The 15776-nt window shown below is 43.3% G+C and overlaps 2 protein-coding genes and 1 long non-coding RNA gene across 11 annotated transcripts in view; 1 reads left to right on the plus strand and 2 right to left on the minus strand.

Moving 5' to 3' along the window:
* Positions 1-15776, minus strand: part of LOC118103892 (hepatic lectin-like) — a 207725-nt gene that overhangs the window by 161314 nt on the left and 30635 nt on the right. The gene's annotated exons all lie outside the window — the stretch shown is intronic.
* The window catches only part of LOC118103841 (hepatic lectin), a 228139-nt gene that overhangs the window by 147711 nt on the left and 64652 nt on the right, over positions 1-15776 (minus strand).
* Positions 4698-5826, plus strand: LOC124855010. Its single transcript, XR_007034937.1, has 3 exons — positions 4698-4741; positions 5411-5524; positions 5756-5826. It is a non-coding gene; the product is annotated as an uncharacterized LOC124855010 (long non-coding RNA).

Raw genomic sequence — 15776 nt, forward strand, 5'->3', positions numbered from 1 at the left:
AATTAAAATTAAACCAGAATGAGACAAATGCTATTAAAAGTATAAAGGATAAACTCGCTCTTAAACCGATTTACATACCCCTATCAAAACGATTGTCTCTTCTGTTTTCTAAACAGAAAGGAAACATACCAAAAACCAAACTAACCTCCTTCTTTTTAAAAAAAAATAATAATAATAAATAAACTAAATATACAAAACAAGACTAATAACCAAAGCATCTCAAACCAGTAACTCACCACAAACCAAATGAAAATCGAACAAATCAATTAAAATTAAACCAGAATGAAACAAATGCTATTAAAAAGTATAAAGGATAAACCCGTTCTTAAATCAAAAAACCCAAACCACAGTTAAAAGCCAATCCGCAAAGGGGATATGTAAGAATGGAGAGTAGTCGATGACGTGCGTGGCCAGTGCATTGCCTTTGGCTCCTAGTTCAAACTGCCCAGTCGCCGGACGAAAGCAGGGGAGTCATCGAGATATTTTTTCTAACCCTAACCCTTGTGCGGTGTATGGAACACAGGAATGTCTCAGAAATTTCTGGAGCTGAGCGTTGTATGGAGCACAGAAATTTACATAGGATCCATTCATAGATGTTTGGTGAAACCAAGTAGGCAGAGCTCTGGCGAAAACCTTGGTTTTTCCAGCCTCCAGAATGACTAGGAAGGCCATGCTATGCATGGCTTATTCTAGTTATCTCTGGAGGTGACATCTTAATGGAAGCTATGGAGAGTCAAGGAGGCGGAGCTCTGGCGAAAAAATCCTTGTTTCCTCCAAACCCTCACAATGACTAGGAAGGCCATGCTTGTCATGGCTTATTCTAGTTATTTTTGTGGGAGCTTCTCAAATGTCTCCCATGCTGTTAAAATGTAAAACCTTAAAAACTAACCAAACCTCTTTCTAGAAAAAATAACCAAACCATTTCCAGCAAAACAAGCCCGATTCTCAACCCTGACTGGCCAGACTAGGGATACCTTGCGGTGTTAACGAATAGTCTGTGCTGAGCAGGGGGTAAGTATGCGGCCCCCCCGGGTCCGACTCTAGGACAGCACGCGGGGTGTGGTGGTCCAGGGCATCAGGACCTTAAACGTTGCCCAGTCTTCTATGAGGTATAGCCTCACCCATACAACGATCCATTCCTGCACTACACACGCCTAACCAGAATCTACCCCAAAAAAAACTAAAAATTGGACTCCTTCAAATTGTCACTCTCCCCAAAATTTCCATCCCCTGGTCCAGCTTAGGGACCAGGCCGTGGATGCACCGGGACCTAAGAGCTCCTCTCACCACCTCTGGATCCACTGAAGACTTAGTTATATATTTTTTTAATTTCTTTAAAATTTTAACTTAATTCTCAACCTTGAATTTTAACTTTTACTTTATTTTTAATTTTAAATTTAATTTTTAAACTTTGAACTTTAATTATTTTATAATTTTAAATTTAATTCTCAAACTTTGAACTTTAATTTTAAAACTGTATTTTTTTTAAATTTTAAATTTAATTTCAAACTTTGAACTTTAACTTTAACTTTATTTTTAAATTTAATTCTCAACTTTGAACTTTAACTTTAAACTTAATTTTAAATTTTAAATTTAATTCTCAATTTGGAACTTTAACTTTAAACTTTATTTTTTAATTTTAAATTTAATTCTCAACTTTGAACTTTAATTTTAAAACTGTATTTTTTTAAAATTTTAAATTTAATTCTCAAACTTTGAACTTTAACTTTAACTTTATTTTTAAATTTAATTCTCAACTTTGAACTTTAACTTTAAACTTAATTTTAAATTTTAAATTTAATTCTCAAACTTTGAACTTTAACTTTAATTTTTTTTAATTTTAAATTTAATTCTCAACTTTGAACTTTAATTTTAAAACTGTATTTTTTAAAATTTAAATTTAATTCTCAAACTTTGAACTTTAACTTTAACTTTATTTTTAAATTTAATTCTCAACTTTGAACTTTAACTTTAAACTTAATTTTAAATTTTAAATTTAATTCTCAATTTGGAACTTTAACTTTAAACTTTATTTTTTAATTTTAAATTTAATTTCAACTTTGAACTTTGACTCTATCTTTTAATTTTAAATTTAATTCTCAACTTTGAACTTTAACTTTAAATTTTATTTTTAATTTAATTCTCAACTTTGAACTTTGACTCTATTTTTTAATTTTAAATTTAATTCTCAACTTTGAACTTTAACTTTAACTATTTTTTAATTTTAAGTTTAATTGTCAGCTTTAAAAACTTTAACTTTAACTTTATTGTTTAAATAATTCTCAACTTTGAACTTTAACTTTAACTTTAAATGTAATTCTCAACTTTTTACTGGAAAAGATATTGAAAGACAACTTACCTTCTGACTCCGAAAAGAACAAACGAGACAGACTTTTTTAGAAACCTGCATTTTATTCCCAACAAAGTAGCTATTTTTACTTACCTTGGACACTTACCGTGTACTCACCTTAAACTCTGTTTGATTAGGTCCTAAAACCTAACAAATCCCACCTCAAACAAGTTCCACTCTATGCCTAATCCTAACCACTACTAGTCAATACTAAACCTAAACCTAACCTGTTTCTTAAACCACGACATTTCATCCTAAAACTAATTAACCAAACCTAACCCTAAACAATCTATCCTAATCCTAACCCTGAACCCTGAATCCTAACCCTAACCAGTTTGAATCCAATGAACCTAAACCAATATCCTAAAAACCTAAACCTAACCAATCGACCCAAAACCTAAACCTAACCCATTAAGACTCAAAACATAACTTGAAACCATGAATCCTAACCCTAACCAATTAAAATCTGAATACCTTAAAATACCTTTAAACCTAACCAATTGACCCTAAACCTAACCAATCGACCCAAACCTAAACCTAACCCATTAAGACTCAAAACATAACCCAACCATGAATCCTAACCCTAAACCAATTTAAATCTGAATATCTTAAAATACCTTTAAAACCTAAACCTAACCAATCGAACCTAAACCCAACCAATCGACCCTAAACCTAACCAATAGACCTTAAATCTAAAACTAACCCATGGAACATCAAAACATAAAATCCTAAATACCTGAACCTTTTAAATAAACAAACCATATCCTAAACCTAACCAATCTTTAAAAGAATTAAACGCTACTTCAAGTTCTAAAACCTGAAATAGGAGATCTTAACAAAAAGGAAAACCTTGAATCTGTTCTTAAAAAGAATCTTAGAATTACATTATATAAATTACTGTGACACACCCTGGGGCTTGATCAACCCTGGCGGGGCCTTCCTTGGGAGAGGGTGTCTAGTGATGATGGCCGAAACACCCGATGATCCCGAGGTCCACTACTGATGATGTGTCACCTAAAATAGAAATAGAATAAAATTAGACTTCAATAAATAGTCCAAACAACTGTACAAAAAACAAATCCAAACAATAAAAAACAAAACTACCATTAGACTTCAATATAGGACAGACCAAAATAGAAAACCAAGGCATGCCAAAAAATCCTTAGATACTTTGAAAAAACAATACAATATTACCAAAAGATACCAAAAACCAAACTAACTTTTTAAAAAAAAAATAATAATAAATAAACTAAATATACAAAACAAGACTAATAAACAAAGCATCTCAAACCAGTAACTTACCACAAACCAAATGAAAATCGAACAAATCAATTAAAATTAAACCAGAATGAGACAAATGCTATTAAAAGTATAAAGGATAAACTCTGCTTAAACCGATTTACATACCCCTATCAAAACGATTGTCTCTTCTGTTTTCTAAACAGAAAGGAAACATACCAAAACCAAACTAACCTCCTTTTTTTAAAAAAAATATATAATAAATAAACTAAATATACAAAACAAGACTAATAACCAAAGCATCTCAAACCAGTAACTCACCACAAACCAAATGAAAATCGAACAAATCAATTAAAATTAAACCAGAATGAAACAAATGCTATTAAAAAGTATAAAGGATAAACCTGTTCTTAAATCAAAAAACCCAAACCACAGTTAAAAGCCAATCCGGCAAAGGGGATATGTAAGAATGGAAACATTCAAACTGAATAACATCACTCACGTCTGAGACGTCTCTGTTAGAAAACCACAAATATCCGTTTTGAACAAAACTTGAGGAAGTGAAATATCCTAATGATGTGGTCTGGAGGAACTACACGTCTTCTTAGAGCCTTCAGCACATTTGAGTCTGACAGGAAAGATTAGAACAGTTTTCGAGCAGGTGTCAGACAAAACTAAATTTATTTCCAAATTTATACTCACTGATGGTCCCACAGCAGGAAAATGGCTGAAGCTGAAGTTCTTTACTCTGATATTAAGTTCACAAGAGCAGGGAAACACAGATGGTGAGTTTTAAAGTATAATACTGAATACTGAGTGTACACATTGTTTTATATTATTATTATGATGATTACTAATTTTAGATGTTAAAACAGTGAGTTGTTCATTTGGAAATTGTTCATTTTCATCAGTCTTTGACTCGGTGGACTTGACTTCCCTGTTTTTCCATTTTGTAAAACTGAAACATTCCAGAAGTCTCCAGGATTCGTCCCTTGTGTTTTTCTGTTTGACAGAAACATGAACACATTTACCAGCAGAACATAAATGTATATATATGTATATTTCTGTGTTGCAGTGGCCACACCCTCTACAGATGAACCCAGTTATTCGAAGTCAAGATCTCAAAAACTCAGCGACCTGCAGAGCTGCCTGGTGGGTGATGAACTGCATGGAACTATTTTAACAATCGTGTCACACGTTTTTCAAAGGAAATGACAAATGAAAAACTTTGTATTATACGAAAAATAATCTGCAGATCAAATGATAATGGACATGAGTTAGTTGCAGCCATATTGTTGTGGATAAGAAAGTAAAAATAACATTCCTGTCCTAAATCTTGAGTTCAATCACATAATAAAATGTGTTTTCTGCCTTTAGATGATTTTGACCCTCATGTAAACTGCATCAGTTTGAAGCCACTTCTGTGAATAAATGCTCATCGTTAGTTTGAGTAAAATGGAAGTTCAATACTAGTTGAAAGATTAAGAGAAGGTGTAAAAACTATCTGCGTGTGTTTCCTGTACAAAAGTGTGAGAATAAGTCAGTGGTGTGAAAAAAAAATACAAAATGAGGAAGTGACCGTTATGAAAGGTCAGAGAAATATTTGTAGTCAACTCCAAAGAAACAGTCGAGCCTTCTACTTCCTGTCGGCTACACTCCTTCTGGTTTTTACAAATTCATCTTTAAGCTGTTGGGGTTGATTTCTGTTGGTCGTTCGTCGACTGTAAAAACAAAAGAAATGAAAGTCGGACTTCATCTTTAAAGACTATTATGAATATTAGACATTTATCTCCATCGTCTTTCTCTTCTGCTGTTGAACAGGCTCCAAACAACCTGCAGCATCAAACAGGCGATCAGGGGTCACATCGGAGCGAGTGGCCCTGCTGGTCCTCAGTGTTCTCCTGGCAGCTGCCGTCACAGCTCTTGGTGTAACCCGTGAGTTTGATTCCTAGAAGTTCATTTTTCAGAACAAGTCATAAAATCTGTCTAAACACTTCTTGAAATTAAAACTTTTACTTTTAGATGTTTGTTTGTGTAGAAGTAAAATCAACAAATGGAATTTAACAACATTTCTAGTTAATGATTCTCCTGCTCGTCATCAAGAACTGACTCGTTTATCAAATGAAGCTTTAACCTTTACTGATGAGATTGTCTTTTTCTAATCAGTTTATAAAAACACTCAAACCATAAAGAGTCTCCAAAAGCTTCAAGAGGAATGTGAGGCAAAAAATCTCTCATGTAAACTTCTTCTTTTGTTTCTGAAGTTTTAAGGTTTCATCCGCAGCAAGGTCACACAAAGCCGTGCAAAGTGGAGCAGACAAGTAAACCTCCTCCAGTAAGAGGTAAGTCACACATTAGCATCTCCTGATGATGATTAAAGAAACAGCGAAGGACTGACGGATACAGTCACTTCAGCTGTGTCTCAGTTCAGCGGCTGCATCCTTCAGAGGACGCGGTCGACCCGACCCACGAAGGAGGCGCCTGGTGGGTCGTGAACAGAAAGGAGACGTTCTCGTCTACAAAGGATTTCCATGCTCGTGTCTGCCCTTACTGCTGTTGCCTAGCAACAGAACTGAACTTAGACAAGATGAGAAAGTGTTTATGCCCCTTGTTTTTTTAAAGGGGACATAGCATGCAATTGAACGTGGTGTCGTCTGTTGTCCGTTGGGCCGAAGCTCTGCGACCTTCTGTCCTGCAGCTCTCGGACTGTGAGGATTCCAGCGAGCATGGCCTCCATGGTGTCGCCATCCAGTGGGGAAGAGGAGAACCAGTGGGGGCTGCTGGGAACACAGCAGCGATCTGGACCGAAGGAAAAACCAGTCGCTGCGCTGCTTCACAGACTCAGAGCTGAAAGGAAGCAGAGGAAGACGTTTACATTTCAATGTTGGGACCTGGTATTTGGGAAGTACAGTTCGGCCTACATGTGTAGTCAAATGCCTAAAGCCTCATGTCCTTTGTTCTGGAGAAAACCAGAGCCTCCAGAACTCCGTCTCCCAGGGTCCCTCAACGTCACACAGAGGTGTGAAAACCGACCGGAGACACAAGGGTCAACCACTATTGGTCACTCTGGGCTCCATGACCTGTGAGGTCACGGGGCCAATATAAGGCCAGGTCTCCCCCTCTTCATTCTCTTTCCATGCAATCCCTCCGAGGGAAGAAGTCTGGCTTGTCCAACTGCTCTTCTTCGATTCCTCAACTCGACGCTACCCTCCGAGAGGAGCCCACCTCTCTGTCTGCGCAAGAGGTGCAGCTTTCCACTCACACAGCGAGGGAAACCTCCTCCAATCCAAGCTCTACCAACCTTCAAGCAGCGACCCGATGTCCTGCCCGAGAACTTCAAACAGCAACTGAGCTGCACCGCACAACAGAACCACAAAGGCAGGAGCCACAAAACCAGCAAGACGACTTCACAGAACTGCGAACGGCACAGCAACCTCTTGTCCCTTTCCATGGACGGGTAACACAACTGGGCTTAATAATTATACTAGGCTAAGCAAAGACTGTTTATTCGATTCTGTGTGATGTTTATAAGTTTGATTTGTGGTGTTGTGATATTTTGGTTATAAGTTATTTGAAAGTAATGTTAGTTTGTTATGCTCTTCACAGTCTTTCGTTGCATCCACTCTACACTCTTTCTCTAACTTGGCAACAACACACACAGACACACGCATATCTCTTCACCTAATGAGCTCTGACCCCCGCTACAGGTTGTAAACATTCCAATAGGGGGGGAAGGGTGTTATCTTCAAAGTGGCCAGCCGCCATTTTGGAAGCACGCTGACTCACACAGACACACACACGCATACTCACATTTGTTTAGTAAGTACACCGTTAGTAATTTGTGTTTTTATACTTTATTATATTCATAATAAATGTTTTTCTTTCACAAATGTTTTTTCATTAATGTTGCATAAGTGAATTTTGCCAACCTCTACACTGTCAAGAACTCCATATCCTTCCACTTAGCTAACTATCTAGATGGTAATTTTTGTTAAAGTTATTAATTTATTTGTTAATCAGAGTTCCAAATTTGTAGTTAGAACTTTTATGAGACTTAATCAATAAATTGGCTATCTTTTCCCTTCCTTTGAAGGGTGGTGCCCCGAGGTAACTTTAATCAATTAAAGGTATTATTTAATATTCATATTTTTAATATGAATATTCAATATTTTATTTTGATAACAACATTTTTTGAATGCCGAAAGGCACACCATTTTATGGTATCACGTTTAATGCATTATTGCACAACAAGACAGGTCGTTACATGTGAACTGCTCAGGCGTCCTCAACTGAAAGTGCGAGTCAGACACTCACCACTTGGAGAGGTAGAACTCACAGAGTCTGACCGGGCAGTGGAGCGGGTTCTCCGGGTTCTCCGGGTTCTCCATCATCTCCAGGGAATTCTCCACGTTATCTTTCTTACGTTTTTTAGCGGGAACTCCGTCTGTGTCAGATAAACATGATGTAAGCTATTTTATTTAGTGACTTTTTTGTTGAGGGTTGATTGTGTAGTTCCTGTTGTAAGCGGGTTGTTGGTTGGGACTCTTATTTTGAAAGGGGGTTTTAACGGAAGGGGGTTCTGTGAAGAGAGAAGTTGTGAAAGGTGACGGAGAATAAACGGGTGTGATGTCCCGAGGTCATGACCATCTCTCGTGTCCTTTTTCGGCTGAGGCCTGACATATAAGACAACAAAACGCTCGGCTACATTGGTGGCAGCGGTGGGATTCTGCCCACTCAAAGCCGATCGCAAGATAAGTGCACTGTGAAGACGAATGAAGCAGCTCATAAAGTTCATAAAGAGCTAAATGTCATGAGCAGGGGGCTACTGATTTGGAAGAAGCTCTGGTTATCGCAGGTCGGTGTGAAATGGCCAGAGAGACTTTAAAGATGGGCTATGGCAATCCTCATGCAAACCAGCCTACAGTGAACAGTGGTTCAGCAGCCATGGTGCATTCCATTTCTGATGGAGGTGGTTTGTTCAAAGCCATAGATCGACTGAATGAGGAAATGAGGGAAATGAGAATGGACATGAGACAAATGGCAGAGGAGAATAAGCCACTGAGATCCATTGATGGTCGAAGTGAATGGAAAAATTCTCCTACGGTGCATGGAGGTCAGTGCCAGTGTGACTGTGGTAATCATGGCTGCCGATCTCGTCGCCCACAGGGGGAGCGAGGAGGACGCTCCCCGGACCGTGGCTGGCGTGAACGGGAAACCGAGGGTGGCTCCAGAGAGAGACAGTATTACCGGGGCCCGACCATAACCGAGCCCCCTCCCCGAACTGGCGGGGTCCGAGACCTGCCAGGGGACCCTTTTATGATGAACCGCAGAGACAGCGCGGTGTACAGTTTCTCTCCCCCAAAAGAGAGGACTCAGCCAATCAGTCGGGAAAAGAGATGTAGCTGATGTTGCGGCCCAGACACCAGCTACAACACCTATGGGCCATTGGAAGGAAAGAGCACCTCATATGTGAAAGGATGCATTGAAGGGACTTGCGAATATCTCCAAAATCAGACATGTCCTTTCTCAAAAGGATGCAGAAAAACTAATCCACGCCTTTGTTACATCCAGACTGGATTATTGTAATTCCTTATTATCAGGCTCCAGCAGTAAGTCGTTAAAGACTCTGCAGCTTGTCCAAAATGCCGCAGCACGTGTCCTGACAAGAACCAAGAAAAGAGAGTACATTTTCCAGTATTAGCTTGCTACACTGGCTTCCGGTTAAATCTAGAATAGAATTTAAAATTCTCCTCCTCACCTTCAAGGCCCTTAACAATATGGCACCATTATATCTTAAAGAGCTGTTAGTACCTTACCAACCCACTAGAGCACTGCGCTCCCAGAATTCAGGCTTACTTGTCGTCCCTAAAGTCTCTAAAGTAGAGTAGGAGCCAGAGCTTTCAGCTATCAAGCTCCTCTCCTGTGGAATCATCTCCCACTTTCAGTTCGGGAGGCAGACACCATCTGTACGTTTAAGAGTAGGCTTAAAACCTTCCTTTTTGATAACGCTTATAGTTAGAGCTGGTCCAGGCTTGTCCTAGACCTGCTCTTAGTTAGACTGCTATAGGTTTAGAAGGTCGGGGACACATGACACACGGAGCTTCTCTTTCCAGCTTCTCCTTCCTCTTCTCAATCTTTATCACATCAAAGTAATTCATATCCCATCAATACATGTTACTGACTTGACTTCTTCCCGGAGTCCCTTTGCCTTATTGTCCGCAGACCCAGGGCGCGGCTGTGGCCACATCATGGATTAGGATCTGTGGATCACGTATCAGAGGTCGTAATGGTGGATCCAGTATGGCGGACTCTGCATCGTGCTGGCTGATCGTGATAACAAAGGCAGATCCTTTATCGTGTTGGCATCAGATACTGGTAGTGGACCACGACCGAGGTGGCAGCTGATGGTGGATCCTAATGGCGGCAGTGGACAATAACTGTGGACTATAGTGGCATCCGATCTTGATGGTGGATCATGATCTTGCTGGCTGCTGACCATGGACTATGATTGCAGCAGGACTGCTCGATACATAGTATTTCTCCTCAGACACTTGACCATTAATGACATTAATCCACCAATTCACTGACCTTCAGTTATACTTCAAAATGTTTACCTAATCAATGCTGCTAAAACCTTTATCTTGATGTTCTCCTTTACACTTGACATCCATTGCACTTCTGTCCGTCCTGGGAGAGGGATCCTCACATGTGGCTCTCTCTGAGGTTTCTACGTTCTTTTTTCCCTGTTAAAAGGGTTTTTAAGTAGTTTTCCTTACTCTTGTTGAGGGTTAAGGGCAGAGGATGTCACACCATGTTAAAGCCCTATGAGACAAATTGTGATTTGTGAATATGGGCTATACAAATAAAATTTGATTGATTGATTGAAGTCAATATACTAGTGGATTCTGGGGCAACAGAGTCATTCATCCGTGCAGACGACCCCTGAACCCTGATCTCATTGCTGCACGTGCGGTGAATGGCCAGATGCTCGACACTTTGGGCACTATAACTGCCACTCTACGCTTGGGTAATGAGTCCTGGCAGCAGGTTTTCTATGTACTTAGGGGATCTACACAAGCAGTACTGCTGGGTTTGGACTTTCTTGTTCCGAATCACGCCCTGTTGGATTTTGCCCATGGCCGACTGCAGTTGTGGGACACAGTTACTCCCCTTTTAAGTGACAAAGACTTGGTTCCTGAGTGCTGTAATGTCACGGTCTCCACTGCCCTGAACTTACCCCCCCTCAGTGAAATGATAGTTCCTGTCAGTGTATCTCCAGCTGGGCCCGTTGACCAGCTCCCAGACTTTGTGGGATATTTAGCTCCCAATCTCCAGCCGAATAGTGAGTTTGTCGTGGCTCACACTGTGACACTGGTGAAAAATGGAGTCACTGCAGCCCGTGTCTTAAACCCTACAGACAGAGTTATTGTGCTAAGAGAAGGCATGCATTTGGGGGAGTTTTTGTCGGTCGATGAATCTGAGCTAGTACTACTCCCTCAAACCCCAGAGGCGACGGTCTCCACCATCTCATCCACTGATGTGCCTTTTGTGTCTCTGAGGGAATCCCCAACTAATTAGCAAGAGAGGGCACAGCTGATGGAGCTGCTGGAGGAATATAGGCAGATATTTAGTACATCAGAGGGGGTGATTGGCAAATGCAGGCTCATTGAACATCATATTAAAGGGGACATAGCATGCCCATTTTACCACAAGTTGATATGGTTCCTTGGGGTCTTAATGAAATGTCTGTAACATACTTTGGTCAAAATACCACAAGGATCATTTCAAACAGCACCCTTTTTACCCTGTATAAAACAGCCCTCCACAGAGCGACCTGTTTTGAGTGCCTGTTCCTTTAAATGCTAATGAGCCAGCTCCCCCCTCCCCCCTCTCCCCCCATGATTTTAAACGATATAAATTACATATTTTATATGATATAAATTATCAAATATGCATCCCATACTTTGTATTCCCCTTGTTGTCCTGGAGTTTTAATTTTCCCAATCACATAATTAAATGTCCCCCTCTGCCCATCCACTACAAGCACACAAGCAGACAGACAGAGAGAGAAAGAGAGGTGGGGGCTATGAAGACCATCATTTACCCCCGAACCCCGACATTCAATGGGTACAACAACAAGCGGAGAAAGCAGAATCGCGGGCTGACCTTATATATACAGTCTATGGGGCTGACCAGCGCGGAGAAATGCTCGTCCCGTGTGAACAGCCAGGCGGTGGCGCGGCTGGAGAACGGCGCTCGCTGCCTCGCCCGGCGCTTCCACGCCGTACCTGCGTAACTACTGTACCCCGGCGTACAGTAGAGCTGAACACTGCGGAAGTCTTCCACACAGCTGGCAGTGTGGAAGACCGCTGCGAGGCAGCGCAGCGCCGTTCTCCAGCGCGCAGCCGCCTGGCTGTTCACACGGGACGAGCATTTCTCCGCGCTGGTCAGCCCCATAGACTGTATATATAAGGTCAGCCCGCGATTCTGCTTTCTCCGCTTGTTGTTGTACCCGTTGAATGTCGGGGTTCGGGGGTTACAGTAGCGCTGAACACTGCGGAAGTCCTCCACACTGCCGGCTGCGTGGCGCTGACACAAATTCCAGCTCACGCACGGGAGAGCGAGCGGTCGCTCCCGAGCAGCTGCTGCAGCCTCCCAGTCCCAACGATCCAGACAAATGCCACATGTGAGTGAATCGCGAGCTGACCAGCGGAGAAATGCTCGTCCCGTGTGAACAGCCCAGCTGCGTGCTTGGGAACGGCGCTGCGCTGCCTCGCAGCCTCGCTGCCTCTGGTGTAAACCCGGAAGTAACGAGTGTGGGGGGACGGGGGGTGGGGTGGGCCAAGACCATGTAGGGAGACTTCCAGTTCCTTGTTACGAAACAATACCCAGGAAGCGCAATCGAGTCGCTCAAGCATGACGTTTCTGACTTAGAGGAACTATAACAACAAACGCGCACGAGTGTTTTCCCCAGAGTTTGGGTTGGTAGACATGCCAGATACCCACATTAACCTGTTGAAGCACTAACAAAGTGGAATTTGCATGCTATGTCCCCTTTAAAACCGGTGATCATCCACTCCTGCGACAGCGCGCATATCGCACCTCACCAGACAAGAGGGAGGAGATAGATAGGCAGGTGTCGGCTCTGTTAGCTGATGGGGTGATAGAGGAGAGCTGCAGCCCCTGGGCCTCACCTGTCATTCTGGTGAAGAAAAAGAATGGAGAGTGGAGGTTTTGTATTGACTATCGCCGCTTAAACAGCGTAACAGTGAGAGACTGCCACCCCCTTCCCAGGGTGGATGACACATTGGATGCATTAGCAGGCTCCGTGTGGTTTAGCACGTTGGACTTTTCTAATGGCTACTGGCAAGTTGAGGTCGCTGAAGATGACAGGGAAAAAAACGCTTTCACAACGGGGAGGGGCCTCTACCAGTGGCGTTCGATGCCGATGGGTCTCACCAACTCGCCTGCAACATTTCAGCGCATGATGGAGCTCGTGCTTAGAGGGCTCCCATGGCAGGTGTGTATGGTGTATCTCGATGATGTGCTGATATACAGCTCCACCTTTGAGGAACATCTCTCCAGCCTGCGGGAAGTTTTCTCCAGGATCCAGGCGGCGGGTCTTAGGTTGAATTCTAAGAAATGTCATCTGGCTCAAGATCATGTGGTGTTCCTGGGGCATGTTGTGTCTTGCCGTGGCCTGCAGCCAGACCCACGAAACACAGACAAGGTAAGAACATGGCCTAATCCACAGACTCCAACTGAAGTGAGGGCATTTGTGGGCCTTTGCTCTTACTATAGACGCTTTGTCAGGGACTTTGCCCAGCGTGCGGCTCCGTTGCACCGCCTCACATGTAAAGACACACCTTTCCAATGGACAGCGGAGTGTGATGCAGCCTTTGTGTATCTTAAAGGGGTGCTCTCATCTGCTCCGGTGGTCACCATGCCTGATTTCAACTGCCCCTTTAAAGTGTATACGGATGCCTCCATGGACGCTGTGGGGGCCATATTGGCACAGGACAGGGATGGATTGGAGAGAGTGGTAGTGTATGCCAGTCAGTCGCTCACTGCTACCGAAAGACGCTGGTCCACTTTTGACAAGGAGCTGTGGGCTGTAGTTTGGGCCGTACGGCAGTTCAGACACTACATTGGATCGGCTGCCTTCACTATCATAACGGATCATAAGCCCCTGTTGGGCCTCCGAGGCATGTCAATTGATCATGACCCCACAGGAAAAGAGCAAGATGGATACTGGAGCTGGATCCTTTCAACTGGGCCATACAGCACAAGGATGGAAAACGGCATACTAATGCGGATGCTCTATCACAGGGGTGGGCAATTATTTTTCCATGGGGCCACATGAGAAACAGAAAATATTGTGGGTTAGGGTTACCTAACCCTAACCCTCCGATCCTGAGCCTGACACAATGAGGAACACCATGAGGGACACATCTGGCCAAGTGAATGTCGTGGACTCTGACAGGAGTTGAGTGATTCCAGGATAGGCAGTTCACAGTCTGAGTCACCGTTAAGAAACCCCCAGATCCCTAGTTCCTCCACAAGGGCAGCATGAGGACATGGACTGTGAGTCAGATAACTTTTCCTTTATTCATTCACTTTCCCGGATGAGACTGAGATTGTGCTGCAAAAGGATGATCCCGACATTAGTGTAGTGTTGGACTGGATTGAGGTGACAGGGTCTCGACCTCCGCGGTGGCAGATGAGAGGGAGCTCTCGGTGGCTTCGTAAACTATGGACTGAATATCCTCGTCTTTATGTGGTGAATGGTGTGCTCTGTTGGTCAGTGAATTCCTCTCTCACAGGGGACACTCAGTATCAGGTGGTTGTGCCCTCCTCGTTTATCCCGGATGTACTGCAGCACCTTCATGGAGGCCCTGCATCAGCACATTTTTCTGCAGAGCGGGTGTGGGAACGAGCGAGGCAGTCGTGTTACTGGCCCTGTGTGTTTAAAGATGTTAGGCAGTGGTGTGAGCAGTGCGTCCCCTGTCAGACCCGCAGGGCCCCTGTCCCTAAACATCGGGCGCTGATGGGGGGGTCCCAAGCTACTCAACCATTCCAGAAAGTGGCGATGGACATTCTGGAACTACCAGTGACGTCTAAGGGTAACCGATATGTTTTGGTTGTTGAGGACTACTTTACCAAGTTTGTGAATCTGTATGATCTTCCTAATCAAACCGCTCATTCAGTCGCAAAGTGTTTGTTTGAGGGTTATGTGTTGGTTCATGGTGTTCCGGAGATAATTCACAGTGACCAGGGTCGGCAATTCGAGGGGGAAATTGTTCAGAGACTGTCAGCTTCTGAGGATTAAGACGCGCACCACGCCATATAATCCAAAATCAGATGGGATGGTGGAACGCTTTAATCGGACACTCATTGACCAGTTAGCTAGATCATTGCTGGCCTGTGGAGGTGAGTGGGACGACTATCTACAACATGTTGCATTTGCCTACAACACCTCAGTGCATGCCAGTACGGGTTACACGCCTTACTACCTGACTCATGGGCGGGAAGCCCGTGTCCCGGTGGATGTGTTAGTGTCCCCTCAGGCGGTGCATTTGGACTTGACTTTGTCGCACACTGACTTCGTAGCCTCTCTGGTGGGGAGGCTGGAAACTGCTTTCGGCAGTGCCAGGCAGTTTAGTATCAGTGCTCATGAGACAGAAACTTTATTATGATGTGACTGTTCGTCATCGGCCATATGCAGTAGGAGATCTGGCTGCACAATCCTACGGAGGACCATGTGAAGCTGGCTCCCCACTGGAAGGGCCCCTACAAGGTACTGGCTGTGATGGACTCTAATGGAGAAAGTGGACTGACCTATCGCATTGACTGTCCTTTCAATCCTGGACAGGAGCGGGTGGTTCATTATGACAGACTCAAGGCTTACACTCTACCACTGCCGGTGGGTTCTGCGTGTAGTCCCCCGGCTTCTCCTCTTCATGCTCCCTCGCTACAGGACGAGGGGTCACCCGATGGAGGCTGCGGGGCTGAAGAGCCGCTGGTGGGTAGTGACACCGGCCCAAGAGAGCCTCGCCAAACTGTGTCCCGTTCTGGAAGAGCTGTGAGACATGTCTGCAGCGGAGAAGGAACTTTCACCGGGTCAGTGAAGAGTCGACAAGCCGGAGACAGCGGAGAAGCTGGCTCCCACCTGGGAAGGGCCCCTACA

The sequence above is a fragment of the Hippoglossus stenolepis genome, chromosome 17 (genome assembly GCF_022539355.2).
Source record: "Hippoglossus stenolepis isolate QCI-W04-F060 chromosome 17, HSTE1.2, whole genome shotgun sequence".
Taxonomy (NCBI): Eukaryota; Metazoa; Chordata; class Actinopteri; order Pleuronectiformes; family Pleuronectidae; genus Hippoglossus; species Hippoglossus stenolepis.